At 43.3% G+C, this 16210-nt stretch overlaps 1 protein-coding gene and 1 non-coding gene across 2 annotated transcripts in view; both read left to right on the top strand.

Annotated features, from left to right (window-relative positions):
* HPSE2 (heparanase 2 (inactive)) overlaps positions 1-16210 on the top strand; it is a 687528-nt gene that overhangs the window by 102985 nt on the left and 568333 nt on the right. The window lies entirely within an intron of this gene.
* LOC142430055 (small nucleolar RNA SNORA70) lies at positions 1777-1910 on the top strand. Its single transcript, XR_012780539.1, has one exon. It is a non-coding gene; the product is annotated as a small nucleolar RNA SNORA70 (small nucleolar RNA).

The following is a 16210-nucleotide window of genomic DNA, read 5'->3' as shown; positions in this document are numbered from 1 at the left end:
GCATTATACTATGCTGGGAATGATCCATGGAAAAAGAATAGCCTCACATCCACTGTCTGTCAAAAAGAGCATTGCTAGATTTATCCTGATGTAGGACACTGTCAGTGATAAACTAATTCCACACACCTACGACAAGGACCGGTTAATATGACTATTATGCAAGTCTAGCCACTAATCCCTAATGCTGAAGAGGAGGAAAGTAAAGATTTTTGAATCAGTTTCTGCAGTCCAAAACTGACCAAACATACAATGAAGATGCATTGATTATCATTGGTGACTGGACTCGCAAGTTGGAAACAAAGCAATGGCGGTTGGAAAATGTCATTTGGGTGATAGAAAAGATGCCAGAGAAAGCATGATACGATTTTGCAAGAACAATGACCTATTCATTGGAAATGCTCCCCCTCCCTTTCCCCCAACACCATAAATGGTCATTATACATGTGAACCTTGCCGGATGGAATCCATAGACATGTAATTAAGTGCATCTGTGGAAAGAGACCATGGGGAAGCCTAATATAATCAGACAAAGCTAAGAAGCACTAGCGGCGCAGACCAACTGCTCGTCCATAAAGCCATTTGTAGCTGAAGGAAATGGAAACAAGTGCATGAGATCCAAAATAAGTGTGTGAGTCTAGCCTACTTGAATTCAGAGACTATCTCAGAATCTGTTTGAATACTCAAGGGGAAAGACCAAGCAAATGATAGGATGGCATCCAGGAAATCAAACACGAAGAGAGCAAAGAGCCACTAAGGACAAGGAAGAGAGAAAGAAAGAAAAGACAAGTGAAATTTGCTCTTGAATGTAGAGTAGTTGAGACAAATGCAAGAAACGAAGAAGTCAAAGAGTAGATTTCAAAGGGTGGAAGTGAGAGAGTGAGTAGACTTTAGCATTCTAGTGTGAAGGAAAGTGTTTCAAAGACAGAGTAAAGTCCTATCGTGAAAAGGGCAAAGACCGGGGGTTATAGAACCAAATGAGAAGAACACGTTCAGCATAGCTCCAGTTGAATGAACTGAAGAAAAAAAAATCAAGCCTCAAGTTGCAATATTTGAAGATTTTATATAGATACATGAAACTATTTTTGGAAAATATTGCAATATGCTAGAAGCTTCAGAAGAAGATGAGAGGACTAGACATAGACCCCATATGAAAAATGAATCAGTTGACGCCCAACCATTTCAGAAGATAACGTACGACCAAGAACTGTTAGTCCTGAAGGAAGAATTCCACGCTGCACTGAAGGCCTTGTCTCCAGAAATCGAGCGCCGATTAATGTTTTAACAAAGGGATGCCAAGCTTGATGTACTCATCCATCCGCCAACATATTTGGAAGCTAGCTATGTGGCCTCCTGACTAGAAGAGATCTATATGTGTGCCCGGCCCAAAGCAGGGCGATCCAGTAGAACGTCAAAATTATCCAAAAATATCATTAATATCCCACGAAAGTAAAATTTTGTTGAAAATAATGCAAACATGGTTGCTGCAGTACACCGACAGCATTCTGTCAGAAATCCAGGCTGGATTCAGAAGAGGACATGGAGTGAGGGGTGTCATTGTTGATATCAGCTGGATCTTGGCTGAAAGCAGAGAATACCAGAAAGATGTTGACTTTTATTTTATTGACTCTGCAAAAGCATTTTGATTCTAAATTATAACAAGTTCTGGATATTATTGAGAAGAACGAGAATTCCAGAACACGCCATTGTGTTCATGCAGAACCTGAACACAGACAAAGTTGCAGTAGGGAATTCTGCATAGTTTAAAATACGAAAAGGTCTGCAGCCAATTAAGCTGACCACCCTCCTCTTTGTGGGGGCCGGTGTGCAGTGGCTGCAGACAGCAAGCCTCCTTGAGAGTGTATGCAGCCTGTTGGTATGTATGGGCTGCTCTAAGGGACCCTGGAGACCACCCTTTGCTGCCTTTCTATGACTCTGGCCTGGCTAATTTCTGCTCTCCATAAACTAGGCTTCAAACCTTGATGGGAGGTGCTTTGGGGAAACCTCAAGGCACAGTGACTAGAGTTCACATTGGCTAGGTCATCATGTCCATCCGCACCAAGCTTCAAAACAAGGAGCATGTGATGGAGGCCTTACGCAGGCTCTCCACTAGCTCCTCCAGCTCCAAGGCTCAGGCTGCCATCAGCCTGTCTCCATGTGGCTTGTCAACAGGAATGTCTCGCAGGAAGTGAGCGAGTGTATCTGGCCTCCAGTGAGCTATTTATCTCTGTTGCACCTCCAAATGAGATAATCAAGATGCGACTTGACCGACAGGCTAAACCTCACCCCTCCACTCTTAATAGTCTCAAGTTGACACCAGATTATGTAACCACCACAAGGTGGGTGAAGTAAGAAGGCAAAGTGAGAGGCTAGGGAAATCACAGGCCAGTGGGTGCAGAATCATGTGGCTCCCAAGGGTCACAGAAATATGGCAGGGTGCCACCTTTCTCAGGGTCGGCTGGGCACATGGGTTGCCAATTCTAGAGCTAGAAATACAACCCCGCCAAGCAGGAAGGTGAAGAGGGGTAAGAGATAGAAGTTCTCAGTGTCTCTCTTATAAAAAGGCCACGCCCCCATGGAGGCACCATTAGGCTGTAACTTGATTGACAAGTCGGACTCCACCCCTCCCTTCACACAGGTACCACCAAGATGACATAAAATCTAACCATCACAATGATCACGGAAGCAGCAGTGAGAAATTCACATCACATACTATATTGGGAAAACCTACTGCAAAAAGACTTCCATCAAGGGTCCAAAGCCACAAGGTCACTTTGAGGACTGATAGGTGCCTGATTGAAACCATTTTACTGTCATTGCCACACGTGAAAGTGGACGTTGGAGAAGCCCTGAAGAAGGTCACCGTGGTTTGTGAAGTCAGGGACAAAGAGGAAGACATGGGCTACAATGGCGAGCGCACGGTTCTAGGCTTGCTGCTGCTGCACACAGGGTTTCAGTCTGTTGTCCTTAGGCATTGGAACCAACTCCCCAGCCCCTAACCACCACCACATTCCAAACCATGCTCATTCGCCAATGGGAGACTTGGATTAGTACCAAGGAACCAGACATTGCTCACTCAAGTGCTGTATTTAATGTCCTGGCGAGTGCGTTTTCTGGGACAAGGAATATGGGGCGAGGGGTCCACATATTCTATGGTATGCACAGAAACCAGTGCATGGAAAGTGCTGTCATACACATACAACATATATGCTTGTGTGTAAGCCTAGTTTTTCAGCACATTTTTAATGCCATGTTTGTAGTAAAATTAGGTGCCTCGGCTGATATTCGGGTTTTCTTATCCTTGAGCATGTACGGTAAATGAAGTACTTGGAGAGAACAGGGCAAGAAAGAAAGAATTCAGGTTTGCCGTATGTTTTGAGGAAAGACTTTGAGTATCAGTCATCTGAGATGTCCCTTGAAAGACGATTGTACTTTGGTCTGGTGACAAAGGTGGAGGTTGGATAATGGGAACAGTATTCCAGATGGAGTGATGCACTGGAGCGAATCCTTAGATGGATGTTCGATATTGACATTCGGGAGCAATAGAGAGCCCGGTGTCGTTAGGACGTAGGTCTCAGGGACTAGGAATAGTAGTGGAGTGAAGACATGGTGCGAAGCTACATCTGACCGCCTCTGGCTAGCGAAGGGAGAAGGATAGTCTAACTCCATTCCTGCCCAAGGATGGTTTCTATGAGGAAAATGTTACACTAGCCTCCACCCTCCAGGTTTTTCTACCTTATTCTGGAGCACGGACCCGATGGCACTCCACGTTTCTGCGAGGTCCCATAATCCCTTGCTGTGGCCACACAGAGCTCACAGACACTGCAGGCCAGGAGAGGCATCCTTGCAAAGCCGGTCTTTCTCACTGCTGAAGTTGGGACATTGTAATGGACCTTCTCTGCGGCGGGCAGCTGGTGGCTGTGGCAGGTTCGTCCACTGGCGTGTTTCTGCTTTGTTAACTTATTTAGATATAATCACTCTGTTTCTTGGCAGCCAGAGGCATGCATTTACAAGAGACGCTATCTGTGTTCTGGCCAGTGTTTTTCCTTCTTAGAGTTTGGCCCTTTGAGGAACTGAAATTCAAATTGTTGGCCTCGTTCACATTCATTTCTACCCGATGGAGCCAACCTGCCAAGCAAAAGTGGTTGCTCAGGGAATAGATCCAGTGCTGGTGTGCTTGGAGCTGGGTCTAATTTTAAAAACAAACCTCCAGAGTGTGAGGGAAAGTCCTAGCCCGAGAACAACCTGGATTCCTTCTCCGGGAGGACCTTTGACCTACCTGGGAGCTATGCGTACCACAGAGCTAGTTAGTGAAACCTCTACTACACATTTGCATCGAGGAAAAGGTCACTTTACATCTTAGTTTCCCCCAGTGCTTTCCTGAGGAGGGAGGAAAGCCTGAAATCATCATCTCCGTCTTTGCTCTGTGGAATTGAAAATATGGATTTCGGTGTCCTTAAATGCACTAGTTATTTCTAGTTACCAAGAAATACAGCCCAGGCTTCTCTGTGGCATCGTGTTGACATTTGGGAAGCATGACTCCAACCAGTATTTATTTCAGGAAGGGGAGGAATCAAGTTTTATGGTTCTTGGTGCAAAAGGGTGCAAACTAAACAAACTGAGGGCTTCTGAGTTGGCTCGGGCATAGCAGGCTTCCCCACCAGTAACTGCACCTTCGATTTCAGATCGAAAATGGAGTTGCCCGGTCAGAATGGGATCCTAGGAGAAAATCTCGAGCAGTTGCTTAATAAGGCCACCCCACCCCTCACCCCCCACCACACACACACACACACACACACACACACACACACACACGGTTTGTACATTTCCATAAAGCTTTGTGGTTGTTTACTTCAAGCATGGAGAAAACAGTATCTTCTAACTAATACCCTCTGTGATTTTTGGCTTTTAATTTTTTATCCATTTTTCAAGACATGTTATTTACTATTGCTGGACCCCAAAGGAAACGTGTTCAAAGAAAAGACATTCAGAATCCCTTTCAACAAATATCTCTTACAGCAAAAATAAATAAATAGACAAACAAGCAAATAAATAGATAGATAGATAGATAGATAGATAGATAGATAGATAAAACACAGAGAAGACTGAAAAGGACTAGGGGACTTTTCACTGCTCTCTGGATTGCCCCTGCGCACTGGGCCACTGTGAAAGTTAATGTTCCTTTTACCCTGGGTTTATCCCCTATTATCTTTGCAGTCTGTTTCCTTTTTGTTTCTCTATTTTGTATAGCGCTATATTGTCCACATGTGGGACCACCATGCTGGAGCAACACGACTCATTAAATTAATACTATAGCTGATGTTCAGTTTATTTAATAGGTTTGAAAACCAGGCAATACTTCTTCCAACTAGAGAGCCAAAGTGTTCCAAAGAAAAAAAGACATTCCCAAAATTCCTCCACCCCATTTTCTTGCCATTGCCATGGGAAAGGGAGTGCTCGGGTGAGAAGCACGTTCACACAGCAACAACGTCCCCTGAAGCGTAGCTCTCAGTGCAGCGCCCTGGATTGTTGTTGCTCAGGACTGACTGCAGATAGATAATTTCCCAAAGGGCATGATGCCCAAGGGCAAGAAGACTTCTGTTAATTAGTAAGGCTATTGTTTGATTTCCTGTTACAAGGACCCGTTATCAGTGCCCATGGCTCAGCAGGCAAGCATTGAAACTGATGCATATCGTGTCAGGCAAATCTGCTGCTAAAGAACGGTTTCAAGTTCAGTCCTCACTCGAATCAATTTTAGAACATTCTCTTCTTCCTCGTGCTCTTTGTTGTTAGCTCCCCAATTCCCCCGAAGCATTCCTGCCATGCCTCTAGGTAACTGTTCGTCTAGTTACTCTCTCTCTAGACTTACCCATCCTGGATTTCAAATACAGAAAACCATACAGAACACACCACCCTAACAACGACAAAATAAAACAGACATACCTCAACTGAAAAGAAAGCAGAAAATAAAACAACTTCAGAATGGCTCAAAAGGAGAATCAAATAATAAAGTGTTACATTTTAACGTACCGTGTATACTCAAGTATAAGCCGACCCGAATATCAGCCGAGGCACCTAATTTTACCACAAACACTGCATCAAAAATTGTGCTGAAAACCTCGGCTTCCACACGAGTACGTACGGTAACTATTTTCGTATAATGAACTTTGCAGTGCTCTCTGTCTGACAGCGAGACTGCTCACGTCCCAAGACTGGTCAGAGGGGAGTCACTGGAGGCGGAACCAGTGTGCCCTGCAAATGAATTCGGCACTTTCCCTGTCCTCCATAGCCTCCTGCAAACGGAATGTTCACAATTTAAGCCCTGTTACCATTTCCTCTCCCAGATTTGGGTTTCATTATTTACAATCCATGGTTCATCCACACTAGTGTGCTTTTTGCATGTGGCTTAGTTGATGTCTCACTTAGACGGGCTGCTTGTTTGAAGACAAGCCATTAAGACCCCAGGTGCTATTCTTTCTGATATCCAAGAACCACCTGATTTCTTCAGCACACTCTACTATAGCGCCCATATTTTCTGTGATCTCTTTACGAGGGTGACTATTGAGTAGGACCATGTCATAAGTATAATTGTTCTTAGATCAGGGCTACAACTAAGTGTAACCCCCCTCCCCACTCCCCCCTACCTCATGAACCCTTTATCATTCATGAATTATTATTATTTTGTCATATATTATACTGTCTGATGTTCCCCCCCCTGCCTTCTTCTCTGCTGTCCCTCCCCCAGGGAGGAGGCTATATGTAGATTCTTATAATCAGTTCCCCCTTTCTACCCCACATTCTCTCCATCCTCCAGGCATTGCCACTCTCACCACTGGTCCAGGAGGAGTCGTCTATCCTGGATTCCCTGTGTTTCCAGTTGCTATATGAACCAATGTACATCCTCTGGTCTAGTCAGATTTGTAAGGTAGATTTGGAATCATGATAGTGGGGGTGGGGGAGGAAGCATTTAAGAACTAGAGGAAAGTTACATGTTTCATCGTTGCTACCCTGCACCCTGACTGGTTCATCTCCTCCCCATGACCCTTCAGTAAGGGGTGTCCGGCTGGCCGCCAATGGCTTTGAGTGTCCACTCTGCACTCACCCACATTTTCAATGATATGATTTTTTGTTCCTTGATGCTTGATACCTGATCTCTTCGACAGCTTGTGGTCACACAGGCTGGTGTGTTTCATCCATGTAGGCTTTGTTGCTTCTGAGCTAGATGGCCACCTGTTTATCTTCGAGCCTTTAAGATCCCAGATGCTATATCTTTTGATAGCTGGGCACCATCAGTTCTCTTCACCACATTTGCTTATGTACATGTTTGTCTTCATTGATCGTATCAGGGAGGAGGGCACCCATTGATATGATTTTTAGTTCTTTCATGTCTGATAACTGGTCCCTTCTGCACCTTGTGGTCAGACCGGCTGGTGTGCTTCTTCCATGTGGGCTTTGTTGCTTCTGAGCTAGATGGCCACCTGTTTATCTTCGAGCCTTTAAGATCCCAGATGCTATATCTTTTGATAGCTGGGCACCATCAGTTTTCTTTACCACATTTGCTTATGCACACGTTTGTCTTCAGTGATCGTATCAGGAAGGTGGGCACCTACTGATATGGTTTTTAGCTCTTTGATGTCTAATAACTGGTCCCTTCTGCACCTCGTGGTCAGCCATGCTGGTGTGCTTCTTCCATGTGGGCTTTGATGCTTCTCAGCTAGATGACCGCTTGTTTATCTTCAAGCCTTTAAGACCCCAGATGCTATATCTTTTGAAAGCCAGGCTCCATCAGCTTTCTTCACCACATTTGCTTATGCACACATTTTTCTTTAGCAATCGTGTTGGGAAGGTGTGCATCCTGGAATGCCAATTTAACAGAACAAAGTGTTCTTGCATTCAGTAAGTGCTTGAGTGGAGGCCCAACATCCATCTGTTTCCTTAATACTAAACCTATAAATATATGCACATAGATCTGTTTCCCCACACTCATATAAATATATTTACATATGTACATTCCAGTCTTTGGACCTCTATAAATACCCTTTGCCACCTAGTTCTTTCCTCTATTTCCTTTTACTTTCCTCTTGTCCCACTATCATGCTCAGCCTTCATTTGGGTTTCAGTAATTTCTCCCGGGTTACCTTGCCCTTGCTTACTCCCTACCAGGCCTCTCACACCCTCCTTGCTACTGATTTTGGATCACTTGTTGCTCCCCTGTCCCTGGGTTGGTCAATAACACCTCCTTGCCCCCTCTTCCCCCTCTCCTGTGTCCCCCCAGAACCATTGGTCCCGTTGTATTCAGTCTATCTTATCTAGATAGATCTGTAGAGATAATAATATGCACCAAAAATCAAGTCATAGAAAGATAGGCAATGAGTGAGAACACAGTTATGACAACAAAAAAGGAAACCAATTACCCATAGATGAATAAATTAATTAAAAGAAAAAAAAATTAAAAAGAAAGAAAAACCTGTAAATAGATCAAGGTCTGAGTTTTGATCTCTAGGCGTGTAGGACAAAACTTTTAATAACAAAGGCAGAATTGTGTCTGCCAGACAGAAGAATGTCTACCACATGTAAAGATTTCTTGAAAGCAAAGGTGTGACTTTGAGGACCAAGGTGTTCCTGACCTATGTCATGGTACTTTCAGCTGCTTTATATACATGTCAGGAGTCCTGTGGGTCGGTGTTACATATGGGACTGCTAAATGAAAGGTCAGCAGTTCAAAACCACCAGCCACTCTGTGGGAGAAAGCTGAGGTACCCCTGGTGGTATAGTGGTTACGTGTTGGGTTGTAATCTGGTGAACATGGCTTAAAGTGTTACAACAAAACAAAAGGGCCAGGGTATGCATTTTCAATCACTGCGTATGCATGGGAAAGGGGGACAATGAATAAGGAAGACTGAAGAGCGTTCAATGACTTTGAATGAATATTAAACAGACTGTAACGAGTATGTCTTACACGGACAATCAGAATGCTCTTGAGAAGTGTGGAGTATGAAACTTTATCTCACGGGCTTCGGACACCTTGTCAGGAGGGACTCGTTCCTGGAGAAGGACATCATTCTTGGTGCAGTAGTGTCAGTGCAAAGGAGCAAGGCCATCAATGAGACGGACTGGCACAGTGACTGACAAAGGGTACAGCACACCAACGACCGTGAACTTGGCACAAGTGTTGTACATGGTATCATTCCGAGTCCCAATGGGTTTGACAGCACCGAATGAACAACATGAAACTACCCACACTTGTCTTTGGGCCAGAATTCACTAAAGTTTCTTAGAATACCGACACTCTTTTCATTAATGCTGCCAGTGTTTCATGTCCCTCTGGATGTGAATCGATCTAAGGTCTTTCCCTCGTAATTTGTGGTTGTGTCTTTTGCACCTTAGTGGAAACAGAACGACCGCTCACTATTATTCATGTAATATTCCTTTGAATTCATGAAGGCTTGACTTTTGGGGGTGAAATGTTTAATTTCTTAGACTTTACTTGTAATTTCTCTGTCATAAAACATTATTATCCCCCAAAGCTTTTCAATTTCCCAAATTAAAGACCTGAGTAAATATAGTCCTTTTGGAAATAGGGCAGACGTCATGGTATAACTAATGTTGTTGATACTCCTTGTGAATTTTTTTTCATGAATTCAACAAATACTGTGTGTTTCGTACGTTCCAAGCTCCTGAAACATATCAGTAAACAACAGTGATAACAATCTCTGTCTTCCTGGATGAACATTATATATACATATATATACATATATTTTAATTTCCCAACTTCTGTTGAAATGGATATGGACTAAGCATGTAGCTGAGATTAGCTCTACAAGATGAATGGTAGCAGGGCTCTTTCTCAGCCAGAGCACCGAATATGTATCTCCTTAGCTGCGACATTTTGAGGAAGAAATAGCAAGACAATAGTTGGTCAGCACATGGGAGCATAAGTGGATTTTTCAGCCTTGTCAAAGACATGGACCATGTCAGGAACCAAGCATATAAACTGCAAAAGGCTAGGCTTCTGGTCACCTGCAACTCTAAGGGAAGAGGATTAGCCGTGGCCTGAAAGGTTCACGCAAGTCCATGGGTGGTGGAAATGGTTGAGCAGTCAACTACGAACTGAAACATGGGCAGTGCAAACCTTACCCAGAGGTGCCTCGTAAGACAGGGCGAGTGATGTTCTTCGGAAAGGTCATAACATGAAAAACCTACGGAGAGCCACTCTACCTGAATACACGGGTTGCCATTGGTTGGAATCAACAAGGTGACAATGGGTTTTTCTTTTTTCTGGTAGAGTCTCATGAACGTAAACTGGTACAATTTAAGAGGGGACAGGTTTTTGTTCACTGTATAGAAGGAGCTTTGTAACAAAGTTGTTACAAATGGAATTGGCAACTTTAGAAAATATAGTGTTTTCATTATTATTCTTTTTTTTAACAATTTATTGGGGCTCATACAATTCTTATCACAGTTCATACATATACATACATCAATTGTATAAAGCACATCTGTACAGTCTTTGCCCTAATCATTTTTTTCTCCTCTTTTCTTTTTTTACATTTTATTAGGGACTTACTAATTTTAGTGGTAGAAAAGTCATACTCTTGTGGCTTACTGAGTTCTTAATATGGCCAGGTCCTGTGCTCAGGCCTTGAAAGACATTTTGATATTTAATACCATCTTGAATATCATGATCCCTATTATTCCAATTGAGATTTTGAGATGTGAGAATGCGTTTCCTGTCCAGCCCATGGCCTGCACGTCTGGTGGAGATGATGCTGTCAAGAAGACAACTATTTTATTAGGAGGCAGAGCACTTTCTAATTACCAGTCTTCTAGTTCAGGGAGGGATTTCTTAAGAATTCCCCAGGAGGTGTATGTGTATGTGTTGTCTATTTCTTGCAAAGCTTTCAAAGTCGAGTTTGGGAAACTAATTTTTGTGAATGTATTAAGTATGAATCGTTCTTACTTTATTATCCAAAATTCTGTCACAGAATGAGTTTTGTTACATCTTTACGTTAGCTGTTCCTTACATAAATCAAGACAGTAATCTCCCCATGTCTCTAAAATCTGTAATCTTAACTGTTAAACATTGCTGTTCATAATATCCCCTCTGACTCATTTATTTTAAAGATGAGGAAACAAGTCCAGAGAAGTTAAATGGCTTGTTGAAAGTCATACAACTAATTAGCTCTAGGGTAACTGGGATCCAATCACTTGGCAGTTACCAGTGAGGAAGTTTGGACTTTGAAATGATTTGAACTTTGATTCTGGCTGCATCCTCACTTCATTTTATTATGTTTTTCTTTGCTGTGATGTGCAGATATCTCCGAGGTATACCTACAGCGTGGCTCTCAGACAATTCCTTAGCCTCTATGAACCTCTGTTTCATCATTTATAAAATTGGGGAGTGTAGCATGTACCTCTTGGGGCTCCCTAGAAGACTGGATAAAATATGGCAGATGCTTAACATGGTCCTTGTCTTCTGTTGTGTATGAAATCAGAGGCCGATAGCAATGAGTTTATTACATTCCCATACCCTGCAAGTAAAGGAATGGAGAAGGGACAATGGCTGTGGCTTATCTTTGCTTCATGTTTGTGTTTTGGGCCCTGGGCCAGAAATGCTTGACTGGAGGTTACAATATTCTAGAGCAGTGGTTCTCAACCTTCCTCACGCCGCCGCCCTAGCATACAGTTCCTCATGTGGTGGTGACCCCCCAACCACAAAATTATTTTTGTTGCCACTTCATAACTGTCATTTTGCTACGGTGATGAATTGGGAGACCCCTGTGAAAGGGTTGTTTGACCCCCAAAGGAGTCACGACCCACAGGTTGGAACCGTTTTTCTAGAGGATTCTTCCAGGGTTTGCTATATAATTTTCAGCGATTAGTGAAAAAATAAAAATGTGGGGTCTTGTATAGAAAACAGGTCCTCAGAAACATGTTTTTTTTTCCTTTTTCTTTCTTCTATGGTCTTTCTCTCGAATTGTCATGATATTTTTTATTTGCCATGTAATTCCATTCTAAGTAAAGAAGACTTAAAAATTTAAATTATTAGCATGAATTTTCCTATTCAGCTTCATCTTGTGAAATGTGAGTTTGAAATGCAAATAGTAGAGCATGTAACTTGTAGGCAGAACCACAGAAATTACATGATTTTTACTTTGTAGCTTTTGCACACATATGCATTTTATTTTTTACTAGAACAGAAGAAATGCTGCGTATGTCTAAGTCCACTGTTCTTACTTCACCTCTTGAAATATGCACATTTTAACCAACACTCTTGACTTTTGTCTTACCGATGAGTGAGGAAAGATGAAGAGCAAGGAATTATGGGTTGCCCTATGTTCTCCTTTCCATCCATGCCATCATTTTACAGGATAGACTGTAAGTGGTTGGATAGTACAAGGAATGAACTTAAGTAGTGAGGTAGGTAGTTTATTGTGCCAACCTGATCGATCAACACATGTAGGGTTAATCGAAGAGCTGAGGGATAAATGGCTTGGTGAGCCTCGGCATTTGAGTTCTTGGCTCTCTTGCTTTCTGATGGTCAGACCAGGGTGCAGCTGCCTTAGCCAGTTCCCTGCTTCAGCTGGCAAGACTCACTTCCTGCAAGACATCCCTGAGGAGAAGTCACATGGACCTAACCCAATGCAGCCCTGGGTGCTGGAGCACCCGTGTGGAGACCCCTGCCGGCACTGAGATGCTTACACGCTCACTGATTTGGCTTTCCTCCTGCAGTCGGTGTCATTGCGTGTGTTTTGTGAGATGGAGGACGACTTTGTGGATTGGTGTCGGACATATGCGCTAATGTTGGTCTTGTGGGCTTGGGAAGCACTGGGTTGGGATGTTTTTCTCGATGTGCACCCACCCTTTATATGAAACTCTCTCTTGTGCATATGAGTTTCTGTGCATTTTTTCTCTAACGTACCCAGACTAACACAAGTAGGAAAGACCGTGGCAGGGTTCCTTGGTTGTGTGTGATTCTTAGAACGCCATTGCTTTCTTCCTGCGATCAAAGCAAGGTCCAGTTTGAGTGGACAGTATGGGCTGTAAAGGGTCTCAGTGCCAATATTTTCTCAGACATAGACTTGGCTTTGAATTCCCATGCGTTGTGGATCTGTCAGCATTCTCTGCTTGCGGGCTACCATGGCGTCCCTTTGTGACCGAGGTGGCAGGGATGTCAGCAGACATGCATATTTTGCATCTCTCCTGTACTCGAGGACTTGCTCCGTCGTTCTCCTGCACTTCTCTTACGAAACGCAAAACAAAAGACACAATTATCCAGAGTTTGAAGATGGTCACTGTATAACACAGAGGTTCTCAACCTGTGGGTCACGACCCCTTTGGAGGTCCAATGACCCTTTCACAGGGGTCACCCGGTTCATAACAGTAGCAAAATGACAGCGATGAAGTAGCAATGAAAATAATTTTGTGGTTGGGGGTCATCACCACATGAGGAACTGTCTGAAAGGGTTGCAGCGTGAGGAAGGCGGAGAACCGCTGGTATAACATGAAACCATATGCCGAGCCTTTCCCAACACAGGCCTTGAGTGTTAGCTAAGCATTTTATGGAAACCACGACCTGGGTTCCTGCATGCTATTTGTGGATGGGACAGCGTGGATTGTGGCAGACACACAACTGTTCACATGTCTTCTGCTCTATTATAGAATTCGCTTAATAAACACAAGTTCCCAGGTGAAAGATCCAGAATGTTAAGACAGAAACGAAAGAGAGTTAAATCCAGCCCTGCGCCCTTGTGAGCACGGCTGTCTGATCCTGCGAGGGTTGCGTGGGTGTGAAGTTGCTGCTGGCTTCTTCACTGCATCGTCTTGTTCCTCATTCTTCCATGAGGAACACAAACATTGGCGGTCTGAGGAGAAACTCAAAATGACTATGAACTTGAGAGGAGGAAGAGCTGCCGGCTCAGACACCCGTAGGGGACAGTTCCACCTTGTCCTGTAGGGCCACTGTGAGCCGGAACGGACTCTATTCGTTTCAAGAAAGAGCTGGAGTTAGACACTTTCCATCTCTTCCCATTTATTTCTCACCTAAGAGTTTTTACTTGTGAAGAAATAAGCACTTCTACTAACCCCACTCTTCTGTTTGCTGCTCTTCATTTCTTTACAACCTTTCTACTCTTCTCGACTATTCTAGAGCACCATGGCTTCAAATATTTTAGAACCAGCATTATATAAAAAAGATAGAAACGTATTCCAAATAAACTGAACCAAGATGCGGCTACAAGAGGAATTTTGGCCTGTAAATGTGGGGGAGAAAAGCGCCTCATTGTATATGCTAAGAGCATGCATTTGGCAAGAGCCTGGGCTTCAGTGGAAACTGATAGAGCTGGTTTGTATAAAGCATCTTTAGCCCATCTGCCAATGGAGTGACGGCTTCTGACTCAGTCTCCTTATTTCAAAGGATACCACTCGAGTATTGCCTTAAATCTCAAACAGCACTCATAAAACAGAACTTTGATTTGCTAAGTGGAACTAAATCAGAAACATGTAGACTTGGCATCACTCAGATTTACAACATGATTGAGCAGTGTCAGCGCAAGGCCCAGGAAAACAATGCCACCAGCCCCAAACAGTGTTTTCTCACACTAAGGAGACTTGTTCAAGGCTTTTCAGAGTCAATGCTGAACACGCCCTCTTCCTGGCGGGGCCTCTGGCCTTATGAGAAAATGCATAATGGATTTTGTCCCTATTAATTATCATTTCTCAGATGCCATATGCCTAGTTTAAATTTTTTTACTAGATAGTGAAGAAGCAACAAAAGCATTTATGTTGGGAAATATATCTTGGGATGACTGACTTGACATATATATGTCAAGATAGCTATATATATATCAAGATAGCATATATAAACCAAGATAGCATATATATCAAGATTGTATATATATCAAGATCATATATATCAAGATTATATATACCAAGATTTTATATATACACGAGATAGTTCAGACTTGTTACATTGAAGTGGCATGTTCCACTGGGAACATTAGGCTTATGACTTAAAACAGAGTCTTTTTAAAATAAGGAAGTGGCTTATTTCAATAGTCTAAGGCAAGCATTCTCATTTTTATTCTCTTTAGCCAATGCCATGACTCTATTATTGTAGATTCTGAAATATTTTGTGAAGAAGCATAGTCTTTGTAGCCAGCCAGACGTGGATCTCATATCTAGGCGCTATCATGTACTATCTCTATGAGTTGGATAAAAACTTTTATAATCTAATTTGCCTTTGGTTTATTTCCCTTTAAAATGAAGATGGCAAGGGAAACCCAATGTAACTGGGATTTCACGCGACCAGCCTCAAGCAGAAGGTTAACAAACAATGCAATTCAGCTGCTTATTCTTGTCTCTAAGGAAGAAAAGTGAGACTTTGTCTCATGAGTTTTCGTCGCGGTATCTGAAAAGATCAGTCCCTGGCAAAAGGACAGCATGCTTGGTGACGTAGAAGGACAGTGAACAGGAGGAAGACGCTTGATAAGTCGGGGTGACACTGGGGCAGCAATAAGGGGCTCCCACGTGACAACAGGGCTTGCAGGGTTTCCTTCTACTTGGGCCCAGCATGAGTCCAAATGGGCTCACTGGCACCTGACACCTGCAAGAAAAATAGTAGCAGTTTACATCTTCTATTTATGTGTAATTGAAATGCAATAAACTGCGCATAGTTAAAGCAAACTTGTTAAACCTTGTGAACCTACCGTTAAACCTTGGTAACGTTTTATTATGTCTAGATTGATTGTGGTTATGGTTTCATCAGTATCATCTATATCATGGCCATAATTAAGGTACAAACATGTGACGTCACCAGATTCTCCTCCTGCCTGTCGGCCCTTTGTGCTGCCCTACCCCAGCTTCTCCGTCCCCAGACCACCACCAGCCCATTGGCTGTCACTGCACATTTGTTGCCAGTTGATAAAATCTTCTATCATGGAATCGTTCAATATGCACGGTTTGGGTCTGGCCTCTTTCCCTCGGCGTCATTAATTTGAGATACCTCATGCTCTTGCACGTATCAGTAGTCAGTGTTTTCTCGGACTTTTCGGCTACTGTGTACAGTGCTGTGCCGCGTCGTGGTGTCTCAGTCCCGGCTTTCCAGTCTCGCGTGTGTACCGAGGACCCGAACCCCTGGGCTGAACCGTTGTTCTGGTTTTAATTCCTTGCAGAACCGCCGCATTGTTTCCACCGTGGCTGTACTATTTTGCATT

Source organism: Tenrec ecaudatus, chromosome 16 (genome assembly GCF_050624435.1).
Source record: "Tenrec ecaudatus isolate mTenEca1 chromosome 16, mTenEca1.hap1, whole genome shotgun sequence".
In the NCBI taxonomy this organism is placed as follows: domain Eukaryota; kingdom Metazoa; phylum Chordata; class Mammalia; order Afrosoricida; family Tenrecidae; genus Tenrec; species Tenrec ecaudatus.
This window is presented reverse-complemented; position numbering and strand designations above follow the sequence as displayed.